Raw genomic sequence first — 26,293 nt, forward strand, 5'->3', positions numbered from 1 at the left:
TTAAGCTTTTCATCAACTTCTTTCTCAGGAAGATTTTGTTGATGTCATGTGACTTCCTATCGCCTTTGTTGTTTTTTTCTCAGAAACAAACACGAACATGCCACTGGTATCATGAACACTATTAAAGAAAAGTGACCAAAGCTATCCCACGATCTAAAGTTTCAGTTGCAAACCATATGTTGCCATGTTACCTTTGCACATCAAACTGGTTTATCAGCCATTAGGTTAGATTACCATGGCTTGCATCAGCGCTAGGTTGCTAGTTCTAGGTCTGTATCATAGATGACGTTTTATGGGGTGGAGCCTCAATATGTAGGTCTGGAGAGGTGCAGCTAGACAAAGTAACCTTCTCACCTTTTTGACAATGACGTAAATTTGATGAAGTTTGAGAGACCTTGATTTTCTCTCAAATTAGCGATGAACAGAAAGCAAACCAGTTTATGCAGGGTTCCTCTAACTGCTGTGAGAACAAGTGAAAGTGAATTGTCTGCAGGTAAATGTTGTTACTAGCTAGCAAAAGTGCTTTAGTTTTTCAAAAACTGTATTTTTATCCAAAACGTTTTCCTCTAAAGTTTAACATACTTTTGTTCTAAGCTAACATTATCTGCATGTGAAAATCAAAGTATCTGTGGGCTGTTAGTACGAAATAAGCAGGTAATTTAGGTTATGTTTAGCTGTAATTGAAGGAAAACTCCACATCTGAGTGCGTTTTAGAAGCAGCTGGTGTGTTTAAAAATTCCACTTAAAATGGGGTCAAAACTTTTATCAATTAATTTCACTGTGAAGAATGGCATGCCTTATAATACCCACATTTATATGATTATTTATTAGACAAAAGAGGCAGAACCAATGAAATCTTAAATTGAATGACAATAAAATGATTGCATTTGTGTGTAGCCTATTGTGAGTGTAGGATCTGGCCCATAGATCCAGCTTAGATGTAGCTGATGGGCTTGACACATCTAAAATAAACAAATTTCATCACTTTTGTGAAAAAGAAAAATAGCAGTTGGTTGATAAACAGGTACCTATGACCTCTAATGCACATATAAAACTTAATTTACCCCTTAAATATTATATACACTCACCAGCCACTGCATTAAGTTAGACCTGTTGGTTGTTGGCACAGATATTTAACCAGACACTCACATGGCAGTAACTCAGCGCATGTAGCCATGATAACACAACCTGTTCAAACCAAGCAACAGCAGCAAAATATAAACATTTGTTCTGCATTTCATTTTCCTGTCTTCTTCCACTGTTGCCTGTTGACCTGACTGTGACTAATGCTGTTTAATGCTGTTATTGCCATAATATGATTATGAATCATGCTTCACTGAAGACTAAACAATTTAAATTTGAGTTAAACACTTCAGGACTTTTTTTTTTCTGCCACCACTCCTGCTGAGCCTCGCTCCAACCGCTCTCATTGCAAAAGAGAGTAAACAATCTAAATCCACGACTTAAAAATACTTGTTCATTACAATAATAAAAATAATCTGCCTGAAGCGGATTTAACACAGTGCAGTTGTTATAAAGTTAAAGTAGGCAGGCTCTCGTCACACTTTCGCTATTGGGTTAAACTTGCACGGCCCTTTATTTGTGTTGGTGTGACCCTAAAATCATCTTGTGCGTACAGTAAGCGCCTGGTTTGACCCAGACAGACATTTGCCCTTCACACACCGCTGAGCTCTTCTCTTACAGTTATTCTAATCAAGTAACTTTTACGGTCTGTTGTTTAAATTATCTAACTCATTTATTTTTAAATACTGCATCTGTTTTACTCGAGCAATTCATTTGAGACTTGTTCATGAAGAATAGCCTGTGTGTTTGTAGCGTTAGAAAATCCAGTTGTTTTACTGCGGCTGTTGCGCTGGGCAACAATTTAGCAAAACGAGTGAACTTCTCTCTTCAGCCGCCAATAAAACTGTCAACTTTGTGTTCTCTATTCCTTTGCTGAACCAAACATTGTTAGTTTGAAGGACTGTTTTGAGTTGGAGAATTTTCTCCCTTCTCTTCATTTCACTCTGGCTGCCTCCCTAACCCCTTATCCCTACCCTCCCGCCCATTCTTTGTCTCCTCCAGAGTCTCCAGGAGCTTGATATGGAGCTTATGGGGAAAAGGAGGAAGATCAATCCTGGTGTCAGCAGCTCAGCGCACATCTCTCCCAGTAACGGCAGGACAAGTGTCAGCTGGAGCAGAGGCAGCCGCCACGCAGAGACAGAGAAAGAGAGAGAGAGTGAGTGAATGAGGGGTGGTTGTGGTGGTGGTTTGGGGGGGGATATGCAGCGTGGCGGTGGTTGGAGAGGGGTGGGGTGGGGGTGAGGAAGAGAGCCCACTGCATGGCAGCCAAGCGAGTGAGCAAGCGAGCGGCCCAGCCCAAGGGAGTGCACCTCCAGTAGACAAAAGATCAATTCTCTCCTTTTCACTCTCAGCTCCTGATAACAAGCAAAAGTTCAGCAAGCCCAGGAGCTGTCTTGCCTTTGAAATGTGCATTCTGGTGTGCTGCACGCGTGCAGCTGCAAAGTAACACTCTCATACAAGTGGCACAGACACACAAACAATCTCACTCTTAATTCAAATTTTTGGGGTTTTTTTTTGTTGTTGTTTTTTTTAGATATGAGAGGCAATTTGAAGAAAAAAAGTCTGATGGATTTTTATTAGGTTTAATGAGCACGGCTGGTGTTGGTTTCTTTGAAGCTCTCGCATTGCAGTCATTGTTCCCTTGATGCAGATATGTGTATCTCCAATTTTTTTGGCAGCGCGGTGGTTACTAAATGTCCTTCAGTTTGCAACTGGTTCAAGATAATAAAACAGACAGAAAGAGAAAACAGGACCAGACAGGAAGCTGTTGCATTTGGTCAGAATCAAAACACAATTTGTGACATCGAGCCGTGCCAAGGCTGTGTGGTTTGGATCGTGATTGCGGGTAACATTGTTATTGGCAAAGGGCTACGGTCAGCCAAACAGAAACATCCTTGTTGAAGAGCTTCGTTTTGTTTTTTCCTGCAGACACAAGTGTTATTGATAACATTCTCATTTGGGGGAGTTTATGGAATATATTGTTTCCTTCCTGTTTGCACTGGTGCTCAAGTTACAGCACTTGTTTTTGTTAAAATTGTAAAGCGTTCTCCCCCCGAAAACCACATGTTTGTGGGTGAGCCCTAATGTGTTCCTCATTACAACGAACAACTTTTTTTTCCAAGGCTTTTAACTCAATGAAATAAATATGCAGTGAGATGAACTGCCAGATTCCTCGTCTTTAAATATTGTATTTCACACTCTGAGCATCCAAACTCTATTTTCACACCTTCCAGCTCCCATAAAACTCACATTAATCTGGGTCAAAAAACAAAACAAAACAAATAGACAACAACTTGAACACGTTGCCAAGATTCTGGTGCCTTAAAGTCAACAACCGAATGTAATGCAAAAGTGGCCAGTGTTATTCCACTTTCCTGTTTAATGTTACTTGATGAATCCTTGTTGTCTATTTTGATTGCTTCTCTGTCCATGAAGGTCTGCAAGTCTCTACTGGATTCCAGCGAGGCTGATGGTGTGTGACAGTTCTGTAGCTGGTTCTGTTTAAGGCAACCACAAACACAGAGCAATTCTGTGGAGGTTAGAACCTTGCCTCTTCTCATCAGCCTGAAACTCACAGACTGGGTCACTCTGTCAGTATTCAGTAGAGGAACTGACCTCTTGTGCCACAGTGGACTTCGTTAGTAAAGTTGATAGTTTGGAAATGGTGTCTTTTCTTCCCTCCTCCCCCTTTACATACTCCATTCGTTTGAAGTCCACATGTCATAACAGTGTCTGTGTTGTGTACCCAATCATTAGGTTCCTCTCAGGAACCCCAGTCCATGGCCTCTAACAGATGGCCGGTACCTCTTTTTGCATGCAGATTTATTCGCCGGGAGTGTTTACAGTTATTGTCATTACATGGACGTGGCTAACATAGGCGGTAATTGAGGCGAAAGCTGTCATCTAGTCAGTGTTGTTTTTGTCATGTTCTGGCTTAAAGGAATGACTTGCAGAGAGGGACAGGCAGTATCACAGAATTGACCTTTTACATGATTTTCAATTACTGGTGAGGGGAGAGAAACAGAGAGGTCCCTGTAGTACCGCTGTCTCTGCTGTCTTCTCTCCAGAACATCTGTCCATTGAACGTGGCAGCGGCTCTTTTTTCTCCCCATGAGGTCGCCTGCCCTGCCTAGGATGGGCAGGTGTGTGCTGGGCCAGGCGCCTCTGTCATTAAGCGGCCCAGCTGTGCTGTCACGTCTGGCATAGAGGCGGGTGTCATCCATGACCCTGTCTCTGCCCCCTCAGAGGGGCACACAGACCTTGACAGTGCAGCTGAGGGTAAAGCCACGCATGGAATATCTATGAAGGGCGGCCACGTCGTCCCCTCCACGCACCCTGGTGGGCGCCACCTCCGTACACTTGCCTGCCCTCCTGCCAAAGTGCATGATGGGCCCTCATCAACTGCGTCAGTCAATAAAAAGAGAGAACATCACACCTTCCCTCCTACTGTGTCCTGTGTGCCTTTTCAAACGAGGGTCACTCCTGTCCCTCCTGATTATCACTGGCTTCAAAGTGAATGCCAGCTTGTGGTGTTTGCCTCTGATAAAAGTCAAATATAGGACTGTGTGCATTGAATATCTGGTTTATAGGTTAAAAATGTTGCAGAGTATCTAGAAAATTTGGCCAACATGGCAATAAAGTGACAAATGCACTGCTTCTTAAGATTAACTTAAACAACGATGAGGACTTGTAGCCATGGAAGCAAGCCCCTAATTTTACAAACCAAGGCTTCTTGACAGATTTCAGTCAAGCAACAGTGCAGGCAGCGTCGTCTCCTCAGCAGAAAAAAAGACAAACTGAAAATCTGTTTGTTACCCAAAAATCAGTGTTGAGTGGTTCGTAAACTGCAGCTCTGCTGCAAATGTTTTTTTCAAAGGCGAAAGTTAATAATAATAGATTGCATTTATATAGCACTTTTCAAGACCCTCAAAGCGCTTTACAATTCCACTATTCATTCACTCTCACATTCATACACTGGTGGAGGCAGCTACAGTTGTAGCCACAGCTGTCCTGGAGCAGACTGACAGAAGTGAGGCTGCCATATCGCGCCATCTGGCCACCACCAGTAGGCAGTAGGTGAAGTGTCTTGCCCAAGGACACAACGACCAAGACTGTCGAACTGGCAACCTTCCGATTACAAGACGAACTGCCAACTCTTGAGCCATGATCACCCCAAAAGTTGCCTGTGTTGCATGCACAACAGCTGCGGTGTGGTAGAAAAGATTATTACATTCTAGCTCCCTGTAGGTAAACACTTATTGTACACCTCATTTTTGGGGGGACGAACATGTTACACACACCGATATGTCTCAAATTTCATGGGAGAAACGAGCATCCTGTGAACAGTTTAAATCTGCTGATGACTGAGCTGCTCTGCTGACCAGCCCTCCTGCCTTTATTTTGAACATAGATATCTATTTTTACCTCTTGCCTGTGTATTTATTTAGTCCAGCTGGTTTCTTGAAAATCAGCTGGAGTAAAAGAGAGCAGAGACTCCAAGTGCTGATCGTCAGCAAAAAAAGGACCTGAGATCTTTCTGGTTAGAGCAGAAAATGAGAGAAGAATCGGGAAAGTATGCTTGGAAGGAGAAGAGATGATTTAGTTGTTTGTGTTTTTTGTTTTTTTGTTTGTTTGTTTTACCAAAGAATCAGTTCCATGCAAAAGAAGGAGAGTGTTTTTTTTTCATGCAAAGCCCTGTGTAACAGAAGTACCAATAAACCAGCAATAAATACGATAAATAAAAGCATGTTTGTTTGGTGGCTGAAGACCAATATATTATTAAAGAAACACAAATGCAGTTGCACCACTTTATCACAACTGTTTGACCATTAATTTTGTGTTGGCATTATGCGAGCAAAACTTGTGTACAATACGCTGCCATTTGCCTGATCTTTGAGACACACATGAGATTACTGGATACATTTTACTGGTCCTTTATCGTGTCCTTATCAAACTAAACAAATATGCCCCAAAGCATTTGAAATTATTTAGATTGTTGTCCCCTAATGTCGTGGCTCAAGAGTTGGGAGTTCGCCTTGTAATCGGAAGGTTGCCGGTTCGAGCCCCGGCGTGGACAGTCTCGGTCGTTGTGTCCTTGGTGTAGCCAGTGCTAAACTTGACAACTAGCACTGGCAGTTGTCAAGTCCTGCTTGTCTGATGTTTTGTAACTCAAGGAAAAAACTGCTTTGTATATCCCAAAGATTTCATTAATTTTGCTGCTGTTAGTCAAGGAAGTTGCCAGAAGTTTAGGTGTTTCTTTGTGGCTAATCTTAAGTAACAGAGGTTGATTGAGTTTTACTTTTGTTGTGCTGAATATCTTCAAATTAAGAAGAAAAAAGAAACCTCTGTAATTTAGTTTTTTTTCTTGTTGCCCCAATGTGCGACAGCCCCGCCAGATATGCAGAGCATTTTTAAGTCCCATTTAGTGCCCTGCAGTATAGCTGGCTTGAATGTTTTAAAGTTTACACCCAGACTTACAACGACTGTGAGACTAACGAGGGAAATCAACTGCAAAGTCGAATCAGTTTCACTTTAAGCTGAACATTTTTAGCCATTAAAGGGAAATTTCCTTTTATTCCACGACAGGACACTTTTTAATTAAGCACTGCAATCACGTACACCTACATCATTTTTATATAAATAAACAGAGAAGCACTAGATTTCTCCTGCTGTCAGCCCCACAGGGCCACGTAATTAAATTCACACATGCGTTTCAAAAACCCAAGAAGTAAACATTGGTGCATCGCAACCAGAGTACACACTGAATCTTTTTGGCCGGCGAGAAATCAAGACTGTGGTGTTTGTTTGGTCATTTTTGAGTTATTGAATTCTTCAGTGTCAGTGGTGTTATTCCCAGCCTCACCTACAGTGTACACAGACACGTCTGGTGTTATTGGCAGTGAGCCTTCATCCACCGACACCTCCAGCGTCCCTGGTGGCCTTTGTCACAGAAGAAAGAGAATGATCAATATCCCAGTTAAACTCGACTTTCAAAGCTGATCGTAGGGCCTCGTTCTGGGGCCTTCTTTAATGAATTTTTCTTTCATTCCACACAAGTTTTTAAACATCAAACAATAAATCGGCCGGGGCACAGTAAAATATTTAGATCTATTGACTGTGTTTGAAAAATGTAGAGGGCAAAAACTCTAGTGGTTTGATGCTGATACATTCTGAACACTTTAATCCACCCGAGTGTTTCCTTTTATCTGCCTGGGTTTCTCCAAAAGAGGGAAAAGGGCCTCAAGAATGTTCTCAAAGATCCAGCAGCTCTTTCTTAAAAGCTCCTTACCTTTAGCTGCTCTTCTTTAACGCGTTCGTGTCCTTAGTACCACGGCACACTTTAAAAGACACACACAAAAAAAGAACATCTAAATGGCACATAAGGTGATTGGTGCGAGCGGTGATTCACCTTAAATAACGGGCTCTGTTTCAGAGGTTGCAACTAAAATTCAATTAGGTGAATTTAAAAGTTTTTCTTAACCGTAAGTCTTCTCTCTCTCTCTCCTTTTTTTTTAAAAATCGACTCTAACATGTGGAAATCTGTTACGCAGCAATGGCGACGTGGCAAAGGTTGGGAGCATCTGTTTTATAGCGCTGGCACTTTATTGGAGCGGTGTTGCGTCTCGTCATCCCCGCTTCAAATCAACTCCTAAAACAAAGAGGTGATAAAAATGCATGTGTTAAGAAGGCTGATTTGCTTTGACTGGAAATGGATTTTGACAAAATATCTTCACGCTGCCATGGAATCTGCCCTCCCCGCTGCTGGAAGAAAAAGAAAAAACGAGAGCGAGCGAGAGAATCAGGGAGGTTGCTGGATCGGAGTTATCTAAAACACTCTATCCTTCAATATTGACGGGTTGCTTTCAGATGGTACAAGCCAGAGATCAAAAAGAGTGTCTGAAAATACATTATGCCAGAGAAACATTTCAAGAGACTCAGCAAGTTTGAGCAGCAGCTACATTTCAGTCAGTGTGTTGTGTATACTTAGTGCACAGTGGGGGTTTTTTTCTCGAAAATATCTGTCGTTTGAGTGAATTTTATTTCTATTCAAAGTCGCATGAAGGTGAAACATCTATGCCTTAGTGAGTCTGACCCCTTGTGGAGCTGCTCCTCCTTGTAATAAATTGTGTTTGTTTGCATGTCTATGTGTGTGTGCTCACGTGTGTGTTTGGCTGGCGTGGCAGCCTGGCCTTGACGTTAAACATCTGTCGGGTGATTCATTTGGCCGCGGATGTGGAGTGACACCGAGGCACATCTGCCGAGGTGTGGGCGATCCCCGCAACCTACCCCTCGCTTAGGCCCCGGCTTCACTGCCCAAATCGCTTTTCTGGTGTTTGCGTCATTTTTCCCTCCTCTCCAAGCAGTTAGTTCACAAAAGTGACATCCTGCTTTTCTGCCCAGTTGTGCATGCCGAAGTGCAGCAGATGCGTAGCCTTGAGGAGATTAAGAAATGGCAAACACAATGAAACTCAAGAATCTGGGAAAAAAGCCATCCCAGATATAAAAAAACAACAACAAAAAAAACATAATTTTGTCCTTTTTAGCAAAGCAGAACTAACACTTAGTTGTATTCAATAGGACTCTATTGATATAGAACCAGTTTACAGCAACAGTCACATTAAGGCGCTTTACATTGCAAGGTAAAGACTGTGCGATAATAGGAAGACCACTCTAAAACTGTGATGGATGTGACGAATGCACGTTTTAAAGCACACATCGTGGTAAATGTTTCATTTTTGCATTCTGAATAAATCAGAATAGAGTGAACAGGTTTGGTTCATGATTAACTGACAGGCCTGCCAGCAGAAAATAATTCAGCAACCAAACAAAAAACGAAATGTCCAAGCTTCCTTAAACTGTTGTTTGTTTGTTTTTCGTTGGTTGTTTTCTGTTTTTCCACCTGCACTTGTTACAGATGCTTTTCACTATTTTGCAAACATTTTGTTTAGTTGCACCCCTACACTGGACTGGCATAAAATCTATATTCAGTATTCAGGGATGTATTCAGTATTCATTCTTAGTCTGCTTAAAGAAAAGCCACGTTAGACTCTGGGCCCGCGTTAAATTTATTCCACTGAATGGAAAGATTGAGAAATCATTTGAGTCTAAGTGACAGATGCTTCTCTTCACTGCAGTGCGGGGCGTTGTAATCACTTGAATGAATACAGCTTGACTAATTAAGGTTATGCAGTTGGCTGGCTCTCTCCAAACAAAGACAAAGTAATGCAGATTGTGTTGTAGAACAGCTCCCATAGTATTGTGCAGATGAGAGCTGGGTTCAGAGTAACTTGTCAGTTGGAAAAGTACTAGAGAGATCAATCAGTCTAGCACTTAATTTTCAACATCAACATTCATGTTTCCAGTTAGCCTAGTATATAATTTTAGTGTAGGTTAATAAGCTCATGAATTGATTTACCATGCTGTCCAGCTGCTCCACTCCCAGCTGTCCACCTCCCCCCCTGCCCCGCCACTGTTACCATGATGAAAAGAAGAAGAAGAAAAAAACCCCGAGGAATATGATCTAAAATACTGGACAGAAATTGCTGATGACTAACAAACAGCCAGTACAGATGATGACTGAAATGCACTGGATAGCTGTTCATGAGCTCGCTGTGCATGTTTGGCACAGATAGAGTCCAAGGACTCACAAGGCCTTTGATCCTGTCTCTGGGGCGTCCCAGATGTTCCAGCACAGGGCAATGTCAAGTCTGGTTTATTTGCAGAGGTAATGCCCAGCCTTTATGTGAGCAACTCATCCATCAAACAAAGAAGAACATTTCAGAAACTCTTTTTTTTCCCCCCTCTGTCCTCGCTGCTTTTCTTTGCACAACTGAGCAATTGTTTGTTGGTAAAGAGAGTCTCAAGGCTACCCTAATCACATCTCACATGCTCACGACACAATGTTTGGTCGGGACACCTATTAGATGTTTCATAACTTAGTTAATTCACATATCTTATATTATCAACATTTGGAAATAAAGTGAAAATGAACGTTTATTATCAGAGGTATCGTTGAAGTGGAAGTTGTCCTTCCTGTAACGATGGAATAATTTCAGTCATGTTGTAGCTCATTTGAGTGCAGTCATACTGACTGAACGTCTTGGAAAAGTAGTAACCAGTAGGTGGCAGTATGATACCTGAATCTACAACTTTGCAACTCAAGATCTCCTCCAACATCTCTCAAGACTAAGCACCAGGACTATATCAGTTGACAGCTTGAAATATACAATGATATCTGCTACAGATATTATACACAAAGTGATGTATTTAATTATTATTATTATTATATACTGTTGCCGTCCAAACAGTGTTGCACAAAGTCGGATTTGAAAATGTAATCACGGCATAGAATAAAAGCACATGCTTCTAGTTTTATCCACAATGTTATTATATTTCACTGACCAGTGCTTTCAGATGTAGTCATAAATATGAAAATGAAAGAGAGAAAGCGTATTCAATAAAGTACAGTGGTCTTAAAAAAAGAGCCTGAAGTTTAGGATCCACGGCATACCATGTGCTCCGATGTGTTTCCATTGTAAAGGACGAAATCTTTGCACATTGTTTTCGTTTTTGGCTCAGTCGCATTTACACTTATTGCTTGGACCCTTATTTTGTTCATTTTTCTTTCTGATATTTGACGGTATCACTCTTCCAATTGGCAGGGTGATAAAATTCAGCTTTTGTAAATGTGTTTGTGACACCGTTTCCCATCCAAGTACAACTCCAATCCCCACTGAAAGCAATTAAAAGGTAGCTGAAATCCACAGGACCTAATGGCTTAATTTCTGGGCTTGTTGCTTTGGCACTCCTAAAACAATGAAATATTTTTGTTTGTTTATTAACTGACCTCAAGGTGTATTTTCATTTATTTATTTTTTGAAATTGTATTGACTTTTAGCAATTCGTAAAATGCATCAACTTTGTGACTGGACTGGAAACCACAGGATCCCCGGCTCAGACGGGATGCGATGGCTCTGAATATTTTTGTGGCTTATTAAGTGAGTTCTCAAAATTAATTTTGTTCAGTTTTTGTTTTGTTTTTGAAATGTAGGGTTGTTGCACAGTCTTCTTCATTCACTGCCCCTACATTAGAATTAGATATTTATTTTCTGAGGAGGAGAAAAAAAAATCAATTAGTGCTAAATTTATTCATGGATTTCTGCGATCAATGCGAGTCCACTCAGAGAGGCTCAGTGGGACCCAGTTCATCCCAGTTAATGTGTTTGAAGGGGAATTACCATTGATGTTGTTTTCCCTTCCTCTCAGGTCAAAGAGCATCTCGGAGCTGTCACTGCCTGCCCGCCACATAGGAGGAAAGTTCCTCCGTGCACTCGCTGTTACCCACAAGGCACCTGGACAGCAGAAAGCATGTTGTGGTGGGGCAGCAGCTGACGTGAGGCAAAGACAATCAGGTTGGTTGGCTGTGCTGAATCTAATATGCCCACCTTTAGGGAATCTCTCACTTGAGCTAATTGTGAATCCAATCAAGGCTGGGAATACTGCCTATTGATTTACCCCACTAAATACACACAATAAACAAATACACTGGGAATACATTACATGTAAATCCACTCACAAATGGTTTTCACGTCCACAGAATATTCATATAAACTACAGTAGCTCCTGCCATTATGCTGGCGTGGTAGGTGAAAAACAGCTGGTCCTCACACTCTCTTAATTGGCTGCAACCACTGTGATTTTAATTCACATGACCTTTCATGACTTTTTGATTGTTTTCATAATTCTTGCATACTTCACACCGCTGCTCCGAAAGACATGCGGTACGATCCTCTCAAATGTTCCTTCAAGGATATTCTTTTCGCTCGTCGTATTGATTTCAAACAGTTCCTGCACACAGGCTATATTTCAGGTCAATTAGACATATTTGGGCATTTGCAAATCATTTTTTTCTCTCAGATCCTGGGGCTCTAAAACTGCACTTTTGGCCCTAACAGCACTGCTCAGATTCTCTGTGGAGCTTGACATTTTGATCCGCAACAGAGACTAAATGATAACCGTTTCCTTGTAAATGCTGTTGCCTGCGGGGGAGGGTTTAAATAGACCAAGAAGGACTTTTCACTCACTCACTTGTTTATATTCACAACTCATCTGAATATGGACAGTTAAAGCATTTAGAATATAGCTCACATTTCGTGCAGCAGTGCGAGGCTGCAAAGTTAGCAGTGCTAAGGGGGGAGCCATAATTACTGGGAATTATTGTTGGTAATTTTCTAAATTCCTTTGCTTTTACTCTTACAAATAATGCAATTATGACTGTTTCCCGGAGAGACAGCAAATAGGGTTCTGCGTTTCTCCTTGTTTTTTCTTTTTTTAACCACACAATATAATTCTATCTTTCTTTCTGTCGCACTCTTTGTTTTGTTTTTCTTTAAAGAGAATATCTTTAAACTGTTTTTTTCCTTGTTGTATGAAAGAACAAGCTGCCTTTGTTTGAAGTATTTGGTCTTGGCATCTACGATCACTCTCATTAGAAGTCTTCTCTCGCTGAGAGAGAAAACACTCCAATTCATTTATTTTTATTTCAAACATATCATTGACTGCTGTTTGAGCTCACATTCACATCTAAGAGAAAGTATTTATTTGAACCTAATGCTCCTTTCTTCAGCCATTTTTAAATATAAATGGAGCAGGGATCGATTAGTCACTCGCTGATTTTTGTATGTTTTCCCCCCTATCTGTGAAAAAACATGAAACGAGTAAATAATTCCCTTTTGCCAATAAGTGAGGAGATTGGATGGAATATTTATTTTGCCTTGAAGAAAGTCTTCGCTGAAGTTTGACCCTTGTGTATTGTCTTGACAACCTCAAGTCTCCGGCGCTCCGCGGCTAGTGGATGACAACCGCCTCCTACTGCCGTGCACACTGTGAACCCGGCAGCGCCCACACAGGAGGAGATTGACATAAACACTTTTTAATTGAGCTGCAAATGTTGTCATGAGATGGAGTCATTATTTTACCATCCCTGAGGGGAAATCCTCCGCATGCAAAAACAAAAAGAAATGTATAATTAATACAGGCAGTCACATTATGCCCAATGTGAGGCTGCACAGATAGGATAATATTACACTTTTACAGTGGCGCGATAGTATTCAGTGCTCGGCGGCTGGCTCTAGGGAAAGATTGCTCCATGTCACATCCTTATCAAAAGAGCGTTTTGTTCCTTCCTGCACACACACACACACACACACACACACACACACACACACACACACACACACACACACACACACACACACACAGGCCTTCTTATTCCACAAGAAGGCCTGTGTGATCTGTTATATGTGTGCAGATCTTTCTTCGGCACCCTCACTTCCCAGCCCGACCCCCCTCCAATCCTACGTTGAAGATCAATTGTGTTTGTACTGTATGTGAATGTGTATCAAAGAGTCCCCACAGTCAATAGCTCCACTTATAAGGTAATGTACTGACACAGGAGATTCCACGGGGACTGTACCGAGCTCTCTATGTACAGAGGCTGTGCAGCAGAGGGAAGGGTTGGAAGGAGGGGGAACACAGCAGTCATATAGTGTGGGAGGAGGAAGCTGGATTGATAACACATACTACTTACACAATACTGTTTTTCAAGTGGGAAGCAAATATATATACCAGCGTGCACGGAAATGCAAACACATATTCGCACTCAAGGTTGTCGGTAGCCGGCTTCAGCATGAAGGGCTCCCGACCTGAGAGTTAGCCAAGCTGATTAATCTCCCATCGAACACCTATTCTGCTTCACGGAGCCACAGGGGGATATGCTGTCAATGAATACTTTCATAGCAGCCAAAACACTCGCTCGGTTGTTTTATTAATCCTTCAGACTTATGAAGGTAGTTGTCTAACTAGAAAGGGAATTATTCCCATGCATTTCAATATCATATTGACCTTATAACTAGCCGAGTTTAAGTCATAAATCTATAGATGCTGTTGTCTGAGAAGTGGGCATCCTGGCACTTACCAGCTCCTCTTTTCTGCGCTTGCTCTTCTGCAGCGTGAGGTGGGAGGCAGGTCAGCTGGAAGTCTGGGGTTTTGCTGGATTTAACCCAGCCAAAGGAGAGTAGTGGGAGGATGCAAGTAATGGTACGTGTCTGTTTGAGCGTATGGGCATTTGATAGCATTGGCTGAGGTTCGTTCTGATGTGCAATTGTGCTTTTCTATCTACGTGTATGAGTGTGCAGATATATAGGCAGCGGCAGAAGTTGACCTCTGTGTCAGTGTTGTATTATGTCCGGTTCATTTGCTCGCCCAGACTTCATTGGCTCTCAGTTTTACTGCCTGACTGTGTCAGCCGGCCAGTGTTAAGTCTGATGAAGTGTTTTTGCTTCTGAAGCCATCCTGAGCAGAAAAGCAGGGAGAGCTATATAACAGGCTCAGTGACAGGTTCTCAAAACAGGCGGGCCATGAATATGCAAGCTCCTCCACAAACAGCCAGGAAAAAAAACTGCTTGATGTGGCTGAATCTGAAAATAAGCAATTTTCCCATATTCAAGCAGCAGCATTGACACTTTCAGCATATTTCTGGCAGAGTCTCTCTGTCTCTTCAATTTTATTTCTGTAGCACAAGTTAAAGCAGAGAGTTTCTTGCCTGTTTCATCACTAAATATTAAATAATGTTTCACGTTACTGTCACAACATAATGAAGAGAGGGGAGGCATGTGCTCAGGGATAAAAAGAAATCATAATTGGATATTTTTGAGAAGTTATGATATTTGTGCATTTTTTAATTATGTGATTTTGCACAACTAACATGTCTTGATTGATTGGGATAAGGACCTCCTCTTAGCTCTGAATCCACTTCCACCCTCCCCCTATTTAATGCAAATTAAGCGAACGCGTGCCTTTGATATTGAAATGATCTTACTGCTTTCTTACAAACATTTCAGCAGATGAAATAGAGCCGAGTTTTTTGTTTTCTTACTGTAAGCTGCGTTTACTTTACCACAGCCAGCTTTATTGTAACCCACCTTTAATGTTTTATTAAAGCAACCTGTATTATGGTTAAATAAATTGTAGGTTTAAAGCAACTCAAAACAGTCCAGTTTTATATTTTGGGAAATTTAATATGCATTTAAAGGAACTCAGCAGCCAAGTAAAAAAGACAAATTCATTTCTCTCACACTGATCTACAGCTGTTCACTGGATAATAAGATTTAACAAAGCTGGAACCATCAAATGATTGTCATTTTTGCTAAAGGCCTTCTAATTACCGTTTACCAGAAAAATGCCATTAAAGGTTTTGTTTTTAGCCTTGCTGAAAAAAAAGAAGGAAAAAAGAAAAGAAAAACAAGCAAAAAAAAAAAAAAGGCAATTTGCTGTTAATCAGCTGAGCAATTAACAGATTTTTTTTCTTTTTTAGTAATAAACAAAATGCTCTCAGATGTAAAATGTCTCTCTGAATAAAATCCATCCATTTTCCTAACTGTGTATCCAAATCAGCCTTGTCGGGGTGCAGCTTGTTCCAGCTGAAACTGTACGAGAGGCAGGAAACACCCTGGACATTTTTCCAGTCTATCAGAGTGAATTAAATACTTGGCACAATTTTTAAAGCAAAACGCAAAACCAAACGAAACATTTTATCGTGAGTGTATTTCAGGTTTTACTCTACTTGCGAGTTTTTTAACACCTGGTGCTCTTCACACATTTAGGTTCCAAGGTTCAATTATCACCCTGCGAATGCATCGCTGGTGTAGATGTGAGCTCTGTCTCACGAATTTATTGAAGTAAGCTTACACTGGAACTTTGCAAGAAGACAAATACAGTGATTACACTGAACATGTAATAGCAGCGTTTGTGTAGCCCTGTGTTTTTTCACTCTTAGTGTCATTTCAGGACACTGTGTTGTGTGACCCCAGGGGTTGCTTTACGAGGTGATAACAGAACTTCGTGTGTGTGTGCGTGTGTCAGTGTGAATAGAAGTGTCCGTGTGGAAACCACATAGCGGACTGGTTAGAGTCCCACTATAACAGACCCAACATGGCTCTCTAAAAAAACAACACATAAACTCACTAATTCTGTCCCATTCTCTAAGTAGTAGAGTTACCAGAAGTGTTTCTTCTGTTGTTTGTTGTCCTCTTACCATGTTATTTTACTAAATACATTTTATTCCATTTCCTTTCCAAATAAGTTGAGACATTGTGTAAAATGTTAATAAAAAGAGAATGCAATAACCTGAACACTTTGTTTAATGGAACATTTAAAAAAATGAAATATTTCATGAAAACTGAAATATTTTATTTTATTTTATGAATATACATGATTACACATGATTACCTTGGACATTGCAAGGTGACCCCGTGAACCAGCACATTTCTGTAGTATGTTAGTCTGTAAAATAATGTTCTCTTTTTCTCTCTTCTTTCACCTCACTCCCAGAACCACTCATGACAAATGACTGCCCCTTAACCTGGTTCAGGGGACTTCCTGTTAAAAGGGAGTTCTTGATTCCCACTGTTGCCTAGTGGTTGGTAATTGATGGTTTTGCTCTAAAAAGAGTTTTTCCCTTGTAATATAAAGGGGCTTCAGGCCTTATGAACTGGCATTGTATAAATAAAACTGAATTGTTGTATTTATTAGCACAGTTGACCATTTTCACATTATGTGTCCGCAGTGTTATACACAGTATCAAATACATGCAGTAATTTTACAGATGACAGATTACAGATTGTCTGTTAAATTGTGATGTTGTCTGTTCAATGTGTTAATTAGTTGAGTTGGTTAATTTTTTTTCTCCAGGAAATTGATATAATGTGATTTAATCTTTCTAAAATTAGGGAAAGGTCAAACAGGGTTAATTATGTTATCTGAAGGAAGAGGACTTTTGAAAGGCAACCTAAAGGCAAATAACTGACAAATAAAAAAAAGGAATGAGTCTGAAGTAGACCGCGCTTTCTACCCATATGGAAAAGAAATAGTAAAAACATATATGATTTACTCATGAAAGTGGCCACTTTCTCATTACTTTCATATATTTTTTTAGTAAGTATCCAAAACATACAAGTTTCATTATATAATTTTTCAAGGGATCTTATATGTGTTTTCACTCTTGTATGCTTTTCATACAAGTTTCATACAAGACAGACAAAAACGTTATAAGATTTATATATATCTTTTCCATATGGGTAAACTGTCCCGACTATGCTATAGACCTGCCAACTACGGAGAGCATTTTATGTGTCATGTAATCAAAAATATAATCAATTAGGCTCCCAACTATTTAACAACTTTATGCCATCGTTTACAGAGTGTTATTAAAAGGAGAGGTGATGCAACGCAGCAGTAAACACGCCTCGGTCCCAACTTCTTACAAGCATATCTCTGGCGTCAAATTAAAAATGAGAATGTATTTAAAAATGAATCTCTTTCACCAAGCCGGCAGAACAGAACTGTTTTCAGTCACTTAAACGATTTTCATGCCATAGCACTGAAACTGGATATACAGGGATGGTTTCATGTCTCTTGCCGGTACATTGTACAGGAGACGGCATCTTCAGCGGTAATCTCAGGAAATGAGGTGTTGTGTGGAAGATTACTGTGAAAAGGTTTCAGTACAAGGTTCAGACTGGCCCTCAGTTAACGTTCTTCTGGTCTGGCCACCGTCCTGTTCTAGGGGAAAGGGTGGTGATGCTATTAAACGTACTCCTTTCCTGTTTAGAGGAAGGGGCTGTGCATTCCAGGACACACACACTCGCACTCGCACATGGGCACTTATGAAAACATTCTTGCAAATGAACACAAAAACGTTAATGCGCACCACCTAAACAAACTTTATACTTAGAATACATCATGCAGCACATGTACATGATCATGCACTCACACATCTAAATGCATGCGCACGTCTTCCTACTTCAACACAGCAGCTCACTCAATGATTCTGTCTTCCTCTCCTACTTTGTCTCTCACTCTCTCTCTTTCTCTCTAACTCCTTTTACTGGAAGGCCACTCTGATAGGCCCCCTCATAAGATGAGACACACCATCCCAGTTGATTCCAGGGGGAGTCCTTCAGAGGCAGCACTTCCAGTGGCTTCAGTGCATTAAAGCTTTTACCTTTTGCTTCTAAAGGCACCGGGACAAAAACAGGCCGGGCTCTTTCTCCACACCAGGGAGAGAGAGAATGCATTGTCTTGTGAGGACACTGATTACTTAGAAATCGGTCATCAATTATTCAAACGACAACATACTGTATTGCCTCCACCTTTTGTGACAAGACGGCCTTTCAAGGCTGGGAAGTGGAGAGACACACCCTGACTGGTCCACAAGAATCAATACTGGCCTAGTGAGTTTGCTTCCTGGCTTTCATTTTGGTCTGCCTTGCTTTTCATACCAATGTGAATTTGGGGCCCTGGCATTAAACATTTGGGAAACCTTGAAGTGCCAGCTGCAGAGCAGGCCACAAGAGTAATGCAGGCCACCATGGAGGCCAGAGGGGTTTGGAAACTCTTTCTGAGCGTGTCCCTCATCCACTCTGCTGACTTTTTGTCAAATTCTCCCTTTGGTCTTTCCAGTGTCTGTTGTCTTAGCTGTACTGATTAGCTGTAAGTAAATGTAAGTGAGCCTGATGAATGTCCACCGTTCATCCACAGCACCTGGTTCTCAGGAGAGCGGAGTCTGAAGCTGCCCCGGTGATGGAGACAGATGAAAAAAAGGGGACTTTCTCCAAAGATGGGACCACCCAGGATTTGCATACTTGAGGTTTTTACTTTGCTTTTCTTTCTTGCCTCTACTCGACGCTGTTGCCACGTTTTCCCTGGACCAGGCTTCTGGCACACCTCGCACTCCCGCTCCTTAGTCACTGTCACTGAAACACAAAGAACCCAACAGAGAGCTGTGTCCTGTTCCAGACTGTCTGACCTCCAGTCCCTGGAAGCCTTCACCACCTTGCAATATTTGCAAATAGAATATCCCCTTACTCTGCTGTGCAGCCAGAGCCCTTATTTTGAACAACCACAGACCACTAAAAAGGCCAACCATCCCAGGCCAAAAAGCCAATTTCAAACAAATGAAGTGCAATTCACACCTGATCGACTAAAATCTTTCACTTTTTTCTTTATTTTTATTTTCATGTGTTTACAGCATGTTTGATTCCAAAGAGCTTCCTCTTACTTTCTTGGGTCAAGGTCAGCCATGGACGTCACTGCTGTTAATTTGTGGGTCGTTTGGCCTCTTGGAATATGCCTGTGTTGCAACTTGTGACATGAAAGAAAGGATAAAGGGAGCAGGAAAAAAACACAAAAAGTACTGGAAGAGCAAGTAAGAGGGAGCAATGGTGAGGGTGAGAGGGTGGGGAGTTGGATAACAATGGCTAGAGTCCAAGGCTGGCTAATAGTATCTGACACACTGCAATTTTGAGGCTTATATCAACATTGTTTTTACAGCTGTAATTAAGCCACCTAATCAGAAGCACATTGGTTGGGACAGTCTGGGGCTTTGAGGGGGCAGACACACAGTGAGCTGTGTTCAGCCCTGCGGCAAGGCAACAGCACCGCACTGGGCTAGGTGGAGGCCAGCCAAGGGAACTGTGGGTGGGAGAGCATCCTGAGTGTGACACGCACATGCACAGACATACACATAGATGCATGTAAGGGGGCCGTGCGCTGTGGACCGGGGCCACGCTGGATTAGGGTAGATATGGGGAGGGAGTTTTTCTTTTTTTTTCTGCTTGTATGCGTAGAACTAATTACGTGTGTGTGAATTTTTGTGGTAATACATCTGTCTTAATTGTGTTTGAGTTTGTGCGTGGCGCAATAGTCTCCTGGTGGCATGCATATCTGTGTTTATCAAGTGCGCAATTATGCCCAAATCTTACTTATGCACGCATGTGTGCTCAAGTGCATTTCCATGTTTGTACAGCGGATATTTTACGGTGTGTGTGCGCCTGTGTGCAAAAAAGAAAAAAAAAAAGCAGCGTGCAAATGTGTATATGAAAGAGTGGGAACATGTGCATGCGTGCGGTCGCCTCAGCCCCACAGAGTTTCACCCCACCCTTGTCAGGGCCCGGTGCCGAGTCACCCAAGTCTCAAATGGCAAACAGCGAATAGACACACACACACACACACACATACACAGTGCAGGACGCAGAGCTCAGCTGGGGCCAAAGTCAACAGATGAGCTGGTCTGAACTGGCTCGCTGTGTGTTCTGATTGTAAATTGCGCTGGTGATGATTAGAGAACTCCAGCACAGGATGTCGACTCTTAAAACTGTCCAGAGAAAATAATTTTCTACTATGTTCAGGAAACTTTTTTTTTTTCGCTTTCTCTCCTTCGCGCTGCTCCCCACTTCACCCCCGCCCACCCCTTTAATTTAAACATCATGTGCTGTATGTAAAGAGGAGGAAGGAGATGGTGTGTAAATTGTTGTAAGGCATCCTGAGTTTAAAAGGAAAAAAAAAAGAAGCCAGACAATGGAGGCTGTTTAGAGGTTCATTTTATCTATGCAGCTGCATACATGCATCCATGGTTGCTTTTTAATAGTTTATATGCATAGATACGTATATATACATATTTCTGTAATTTTACAGTTTAGGATTTTTGTGGTCATTTGCATGCACGTCTTTGTGCATCTATCTATGAATGCATTCGTTATTCCAGCATAGCTGCTGGAAAGTGGGGGGGAAGATCAATGAGAGTTTGTGTAAGAGAGTCAGAAGTTGATGGGGATAAATGATTATTGTTCTGCTCTTTACCTCCTACTCACTGTGTCATGATGTCATCATCTTGAGACCTACAATAGTGGGCTAGGCCCGCTTGTTATTTGCTACATCCCTATAAAAACCACAGTCTTTTGACTCATCAATCACTGACACTACATTAGACTCTCCAGAAAACCTAACATAGGCAGACAGACATTTAATGCCTGTCTATCAATGCTGAGCTTCAGCGAGGTTGTGGTGCTGTTGTAGATGTATGTGGCTCTCCTCTGATTTGATATGTAAAAATATTTCATCATCAGTATCTACACCCAAAATGGCAAGCCACTTGAACAGTTTTCTGAGTTTCCTGCAGCCAGCTGGCAGACCTTGTCCCACATTCTTGCACCCCTGCTGCGTCGCCCATCTCGGTGACCATGAAAGTGTTAGCAACTACTGAGGCCTCTCAACACGTCCTTCAGCCTAATTTAGATTTATGTCCTTTTTAAAGACTTGGCCATTCCCTTTTTCTACAAATGACATTTCTGCTTCTCCAAGTCATATAGTACATGCATGGACTCCTTTTTCAAACCTGCAATGAGTTGAAGTAATGAAGAGAAAAAATAAAAGCTTAGTTGCAAAAGGAGAACCGGAGGGAAAGCAAGGAAGACAAGTTTGTGTGACTTGTCTGGAACTGTGCATGTTTGGCAGTAGTTCCAATTTCCCTCCCTTGATACCCCCCCCTCCACAGAAATGTCCAGCTTGATTTAATCAGAGAGGCACAAGGGGAAATCAAACTGGGCGTGCGACCAAAATACTCCATATGGGGACAGGCCTGATGTTGTGACCTAATTGACCCTAGGGGCAGGCAACAAAGGCAGTCAGTGAGCATTTTTTGGTGAAAGAGAGCCTCTTTATGTTTGTGTAATCATGTCTCTCTATGTGTATGAGTGTGTTGAGAAGAGGAATGAGAGGGCAAGGAGGATGTTAATGCGTCCCTCAGGTGGCAGCAACAGCACAGTCACACACAGACTTGTGTTTGACATCAAGAAGGTGTGGAGAGTATTTCCTGTCCCACCACTCCCTTCTCCTCCTCCTTTTCCTGCTGCGCAGTTCAAACGTTAAAGGCAGCATTAAATCCTTGTCAACAAGCGCCAGGTGGGGAAGGAGCTACGCCGGCCGTCCCTTTGCCCCCAGGCCTCGCATGAGACTCGCTGTCATTTCCCAAACGCGCCGCACCTCTGCTTTTCCTTTTGTTACTCCCTCTTTTTTTCGGTCTCACTTTTGCTCTCCTTTTCTGTTCTCTCGCCTCCCCTCCTCCATGTTTCATGACTGTTTACGTAAATTGACGGCTTCTCCTTAGCTCACCGGCTTGCGGTTCACCGAAACAAATAAATAAATTCATGAGGACACACATACGCACACGCATTCATTCACAAACAGTCTGTGCACACCACACCGGCATATAGAAAGATGAGAGACGGAGAGAAAATGTAATCTGTGGGAAGGGAAAGTAAATTAAAAACAAATCATGGCATGACTATGGAGTACAACCGACGAATGGTGGAGACATCCAACTAAACAAGAGCATTAAGATTCACTGGCTCCCTCATTTGAGTTAAACAATAATCAGGAATAGTTGAGATTTAACCCTCCTGCAAATAATTGAGGGATAGGACTCACATTTGTTAAAAAAAAAAAAATGACAGAAGATTATTATTTGACTTTGCAGCATGGGAACAGGACACTTCAGAGAAGACCAACACCTTGTCTTGCAGAGAGCATGTTATTATAGTCTCAGTATAACCCTGCCAGCGCTGGCTCCAACAAGGGCCCAGTAGTGTGCACTATGTATTCAAACTGCACTCATGGGCCTTGAGGGACTTAGTGCGTGTCAGTGTGCGTGTGTGTTTGTGCGTGTGAATTCAGTGTTCACGAGCAGGACTTGGATGTGAAAAGACCCAGATTTATACGTTTTGCTCTTGGAATATCCCCGAGATATGTTAGAGGCAGCAGGGGGATTTTATAAAAGTCTTCTCCAGTTTCTCTGCTTCAGCATTTTGTCGTAGTGAGGACATTACGTGGTGACAACAGGCATTAAAATACTGCCCCCTCCTCCTCTTTTCCCATTCACGCCCGTCTGTCTCCCTTCCTTAGTCTGTCTCTTGCTTAAGTCCTTTCCAGGCTGCTATTTCCTTCTTTTCAAAAACGGTCGTAGCCAGGTCACAAACGAACGCAATAGGTTCTCATATATTTGTGTTTTTTTCCATCAGTGAAATAAATAACTCAGCTGGAGTAACATAACATGTAACACAGTGGGTGAAGTGAGCAGTGTGATTCAGCAGTAAGAACGGTGCACACATATAGACCCTTCCATGTAACATCTGTCTTGAAATTGTTCTCAGCCTCGTAATGCTGCAAAACATAATGAGACTTTCCCGCTCTGATACGTTGCTACCGCTACTATTACGGCAAGGGCATCATTTTAAAGGCTTTTTCCTTGGAGCTAAATACTTATCTTATTCTAATGGCACTCTTGAGAACAGACTGCTTATACTGATATGAATTGAATATTCGCTAAAGGAAGCAGTCATGGCATGAAATTTGAAGCATAAAACGTAAACGGGGGAAAACACTGGAGCAGCAATGCAGATATGTTTACACTCGGTTCCAGCTTTGCTATTAAAAGTTAGTCTGATAATTGTTTACTCGCTTTACATATTTGAGTCCTGAGGAAAAACTAGAAGGTGAACGTAGCGAAATCTCATACTCCGCCAGGAGAATATTTTATTATGTGGCTGCTGTGTGTGGCATTGTACGTGAATGAGTGTTCATGTGCGTCGTGGTTGCATGTGCGCTCGCTGAAGACAGTTCTGACATTCAGCCAGATTAAGACCATATTCATGACTCTGGTTGCTGTTTCCACTGCACCATAAAGAAATCATTTAGGTCAGAGGAAATGATTAAGTGTTATTAATATAGTGCCAGTCCTTTTTGTGCGTGTGTGTGGATATGGATGTTAAAGTGAACTGGAAGCCCAAAATGGTTTTTTTGGGTGGTTGACTAGATGTGAAACCGCATGAGTGTCCTTGGGACTAACTGGTTTGTGTGAGTCTGTGTATTTGTGTGTGCGCGTGTACGTGTAAGTGTGTGCATAAATGTGTGTGTGTGTGTATATGTGTGTGCGTGCGTGTGTGCTTCCACCAGCTCTGGCAGGAACTTGGGAAACCACTGGGAGCTGCTCCAATAGTACCGAGTGTGGACTCATTTGTTGACTCAGTGATGGTTAGAGGGGCAAGTGTTGCCATCTTAACACCAGCACAGTCGAGTGGGAGACACACACACACACACACACACACACACACACACACACACACACACACACACACACACACACACACACACACACAGAAAACAACTCTGAGTAGTGCTTTTAAGAGGCTACTGTGTATAGCTGGAGTGCAATTTCTCCTCCTCATGGTAATCCACAATAGTTTCATACAATTTGACAAACTAAGCTGGCAGCCAAAGGGCTGCGTTAGGTTGAGGAGAGAACAGAGGCTGGGACCAGAGCTACAGTGCAGCTAAGGTGTGCTGGATGAAACCACGTGCATATTCTCCAGTCACACCTCTGGACTTTGGGGCCTTGAGAAAGGACTTTATTTTCCCTTACCTAAAATGGTCTGGGGTGCAAAAGAAGCTCTCGTTCACACATAGCTGACCGTGTTATTTTTAATTTATTGGACAAAACCTCACCCGTGGAAGTCATCAGAGGCAAACCAGAAATGCAGGCATACTCTAATGCAGCTCGCACTGCCTATTAATAGTTAAAACTCGGCATCACAATCAGAAAACCAAACCAAACAACACTTAGGCATCCCTCTTCATGACCCTCCTGCTTTACTCTTTTCTCAGTCTTTGCAGAGGATGTCTGCAGTGAACAGGATGCCTGGGGGCGCAGGATTGAAGATATAAAGTTTCAGGACTAATAAGTATTAGAAAATTGGAACAAAATGAGGTGGTGTTATCACATCATGGAAGATTTCTCTTCATTAACATTTTAGGAATTTTCTTTTGTGGTGCAAAAAAATGAAAAAATAAAAACATGCATGTCTAATAGTTGCTAATATTAATTTTCTTCTCCTATATTTGTTTTTACTTATCATGTAGTTACTCAACACCGGGGGAGCTTATTGTTTAATAGGAAGGGCAGACATAATTTCAGCACTCTGCGTTAAAACACAGGGAGTTGCATCTGGTGAATGGTCAATATCCTCAATCGATGCTTCAAATTTCGGGGTGCCATAGGGCCTGACAGCTATGAATTGTATTATTTTGGGCAGAGTAAAGAATGGATGAACTGGAATTGTTATGTTTTGGGAATTTAATCCCAATATTTGCTTTCTGTACATACACAAGTTTGAGTTAGGGGGTATAAGACTTTTGTTTTTCATTGAAGTCACCCCAGGCGCATGAAACTTTTGCTCCTAAATTCTGTTACAACACCACATATAATATAGAAATATACAATGCTGCCATATAGAGGGGTTTTTTTTCTTCTTTTTCTTGCCTTTTATCACCACACCTTCTTTCAGTCTGTGTTTGGATAACCCGTTGTGATTAAATAATGATGGGCTACATCATATTTCTGGAAGAACTTCATCTCCTTAAGAAGGGAAATAAGACTGAAGCTTCCAGGTGAGCTCTAAATTGGAAAAGAAGACAATTAGGCCGGCTTGTGGCTGTCAGTCAACCCACTGTTGCAAGGTGTTCTATGAGGTGAAATCAAGCAGGCGAACTAAGGGAGAGGTGGTGTAGTGAGATGGAGAGGCCAGGCAGCCAGTGGGCTACACTAGAGCAGCCGAGTGCTGGGGAGGGAAACACCATTGTACTGTTCGTTTGGAGACATTCTGTCAAAGCTGGCCCAGGCTGACACCTTGGATCACAGTTTGATAGACGGAAGAGTAGCTCTCGCTGACTAGGTCCTATTAAGGTGGATGTTTTCAAAGTTTGGGCCTGGCACTAGGGAAAAAATAGGAAGGACACAGAGGGGAAGTGGAGCCTGAGTGGAGCTGACATGCTTCAAGACCCTCTTCCCTAAACACGCAGTCGGGGGTCAAATCGCTTTCCTTCCTTCGCCCAGTCTGGCTTGGTGTCCAACTTAGTGAGTGTCTAAGCGAGCGAGAGAGGGAGAGCTTGGAGATAGCCATGCAATGTCCTAAACACATGCGCGCGCACACACACACACACAGTTGTAGTTTGGAAAATACACAGGTATCATGCGCATACAGATATACCGAACCACAAACCACGCATGGATGCATGTCAAGACAAGCTTTCATGCAAGCCCAGATGCTCGCAAATGTGCGTATCTGCATATAAAGTTTTCGTATTTCATAGCGAGGGGAGAGTGAGTCGTCCGGTAGGATTAACGTGCGCAGGTTTCCATGCAAGACCGTTTGTACCCCACTGCATCCCTCTCTCCTGGATCAATGCTCTCCTGCTGTCACACCGCAATGAACAGGCAGAGTCAACCAAGAGAGGCCTGCGAAACCTAGAGAGGCACAAA

At 42.1% G+C, this 26,293-nt stretch overlaps 1 long non-coding RNA gene across 2 annotated transcripts in view; it reads left to right on the plus strand.

Annotated features, from left to right (window-relative positions):
• Positions 1 to 219: 219 nt before the first annotated feature.
• LOC309708870 overlaps positions 220 to 26,293 on the plus strand; it is an 87,794-nt gene continuing 61,720 nt past the window's right edge. For both annotated transcript variants that reach the window (XR_014277366.1, XR_014277367.1), the window contains exons 1-4: positions 220 to 493; positions 2,086 to 2,239; positions 11,350 to 11,495; positions 18,682 to 18,790. This is a non-coding gene — a long non-coding RNA (uncharacterized lncRNA). The remainder of the gene's footprint in view (positions 494 to 2,085; positions 2,240 to 11,349; positions 11,496 to 18,681; positions 18,791 to 26,293) is intronic.

The sequence above is a fragment of the Aulonocara stuartgranti genome (assembly GCF_965226115.1).
Source record: "Aulonocara stuartgranti genome assembly, chromosome: 6".
Taxonomy (NCBI): Eukaryota; Metazoa; Chordata; class Actinopteri; order Cichliformes; family Cichlidae; genus Aulonocara; species Aulonocara stuartgranti.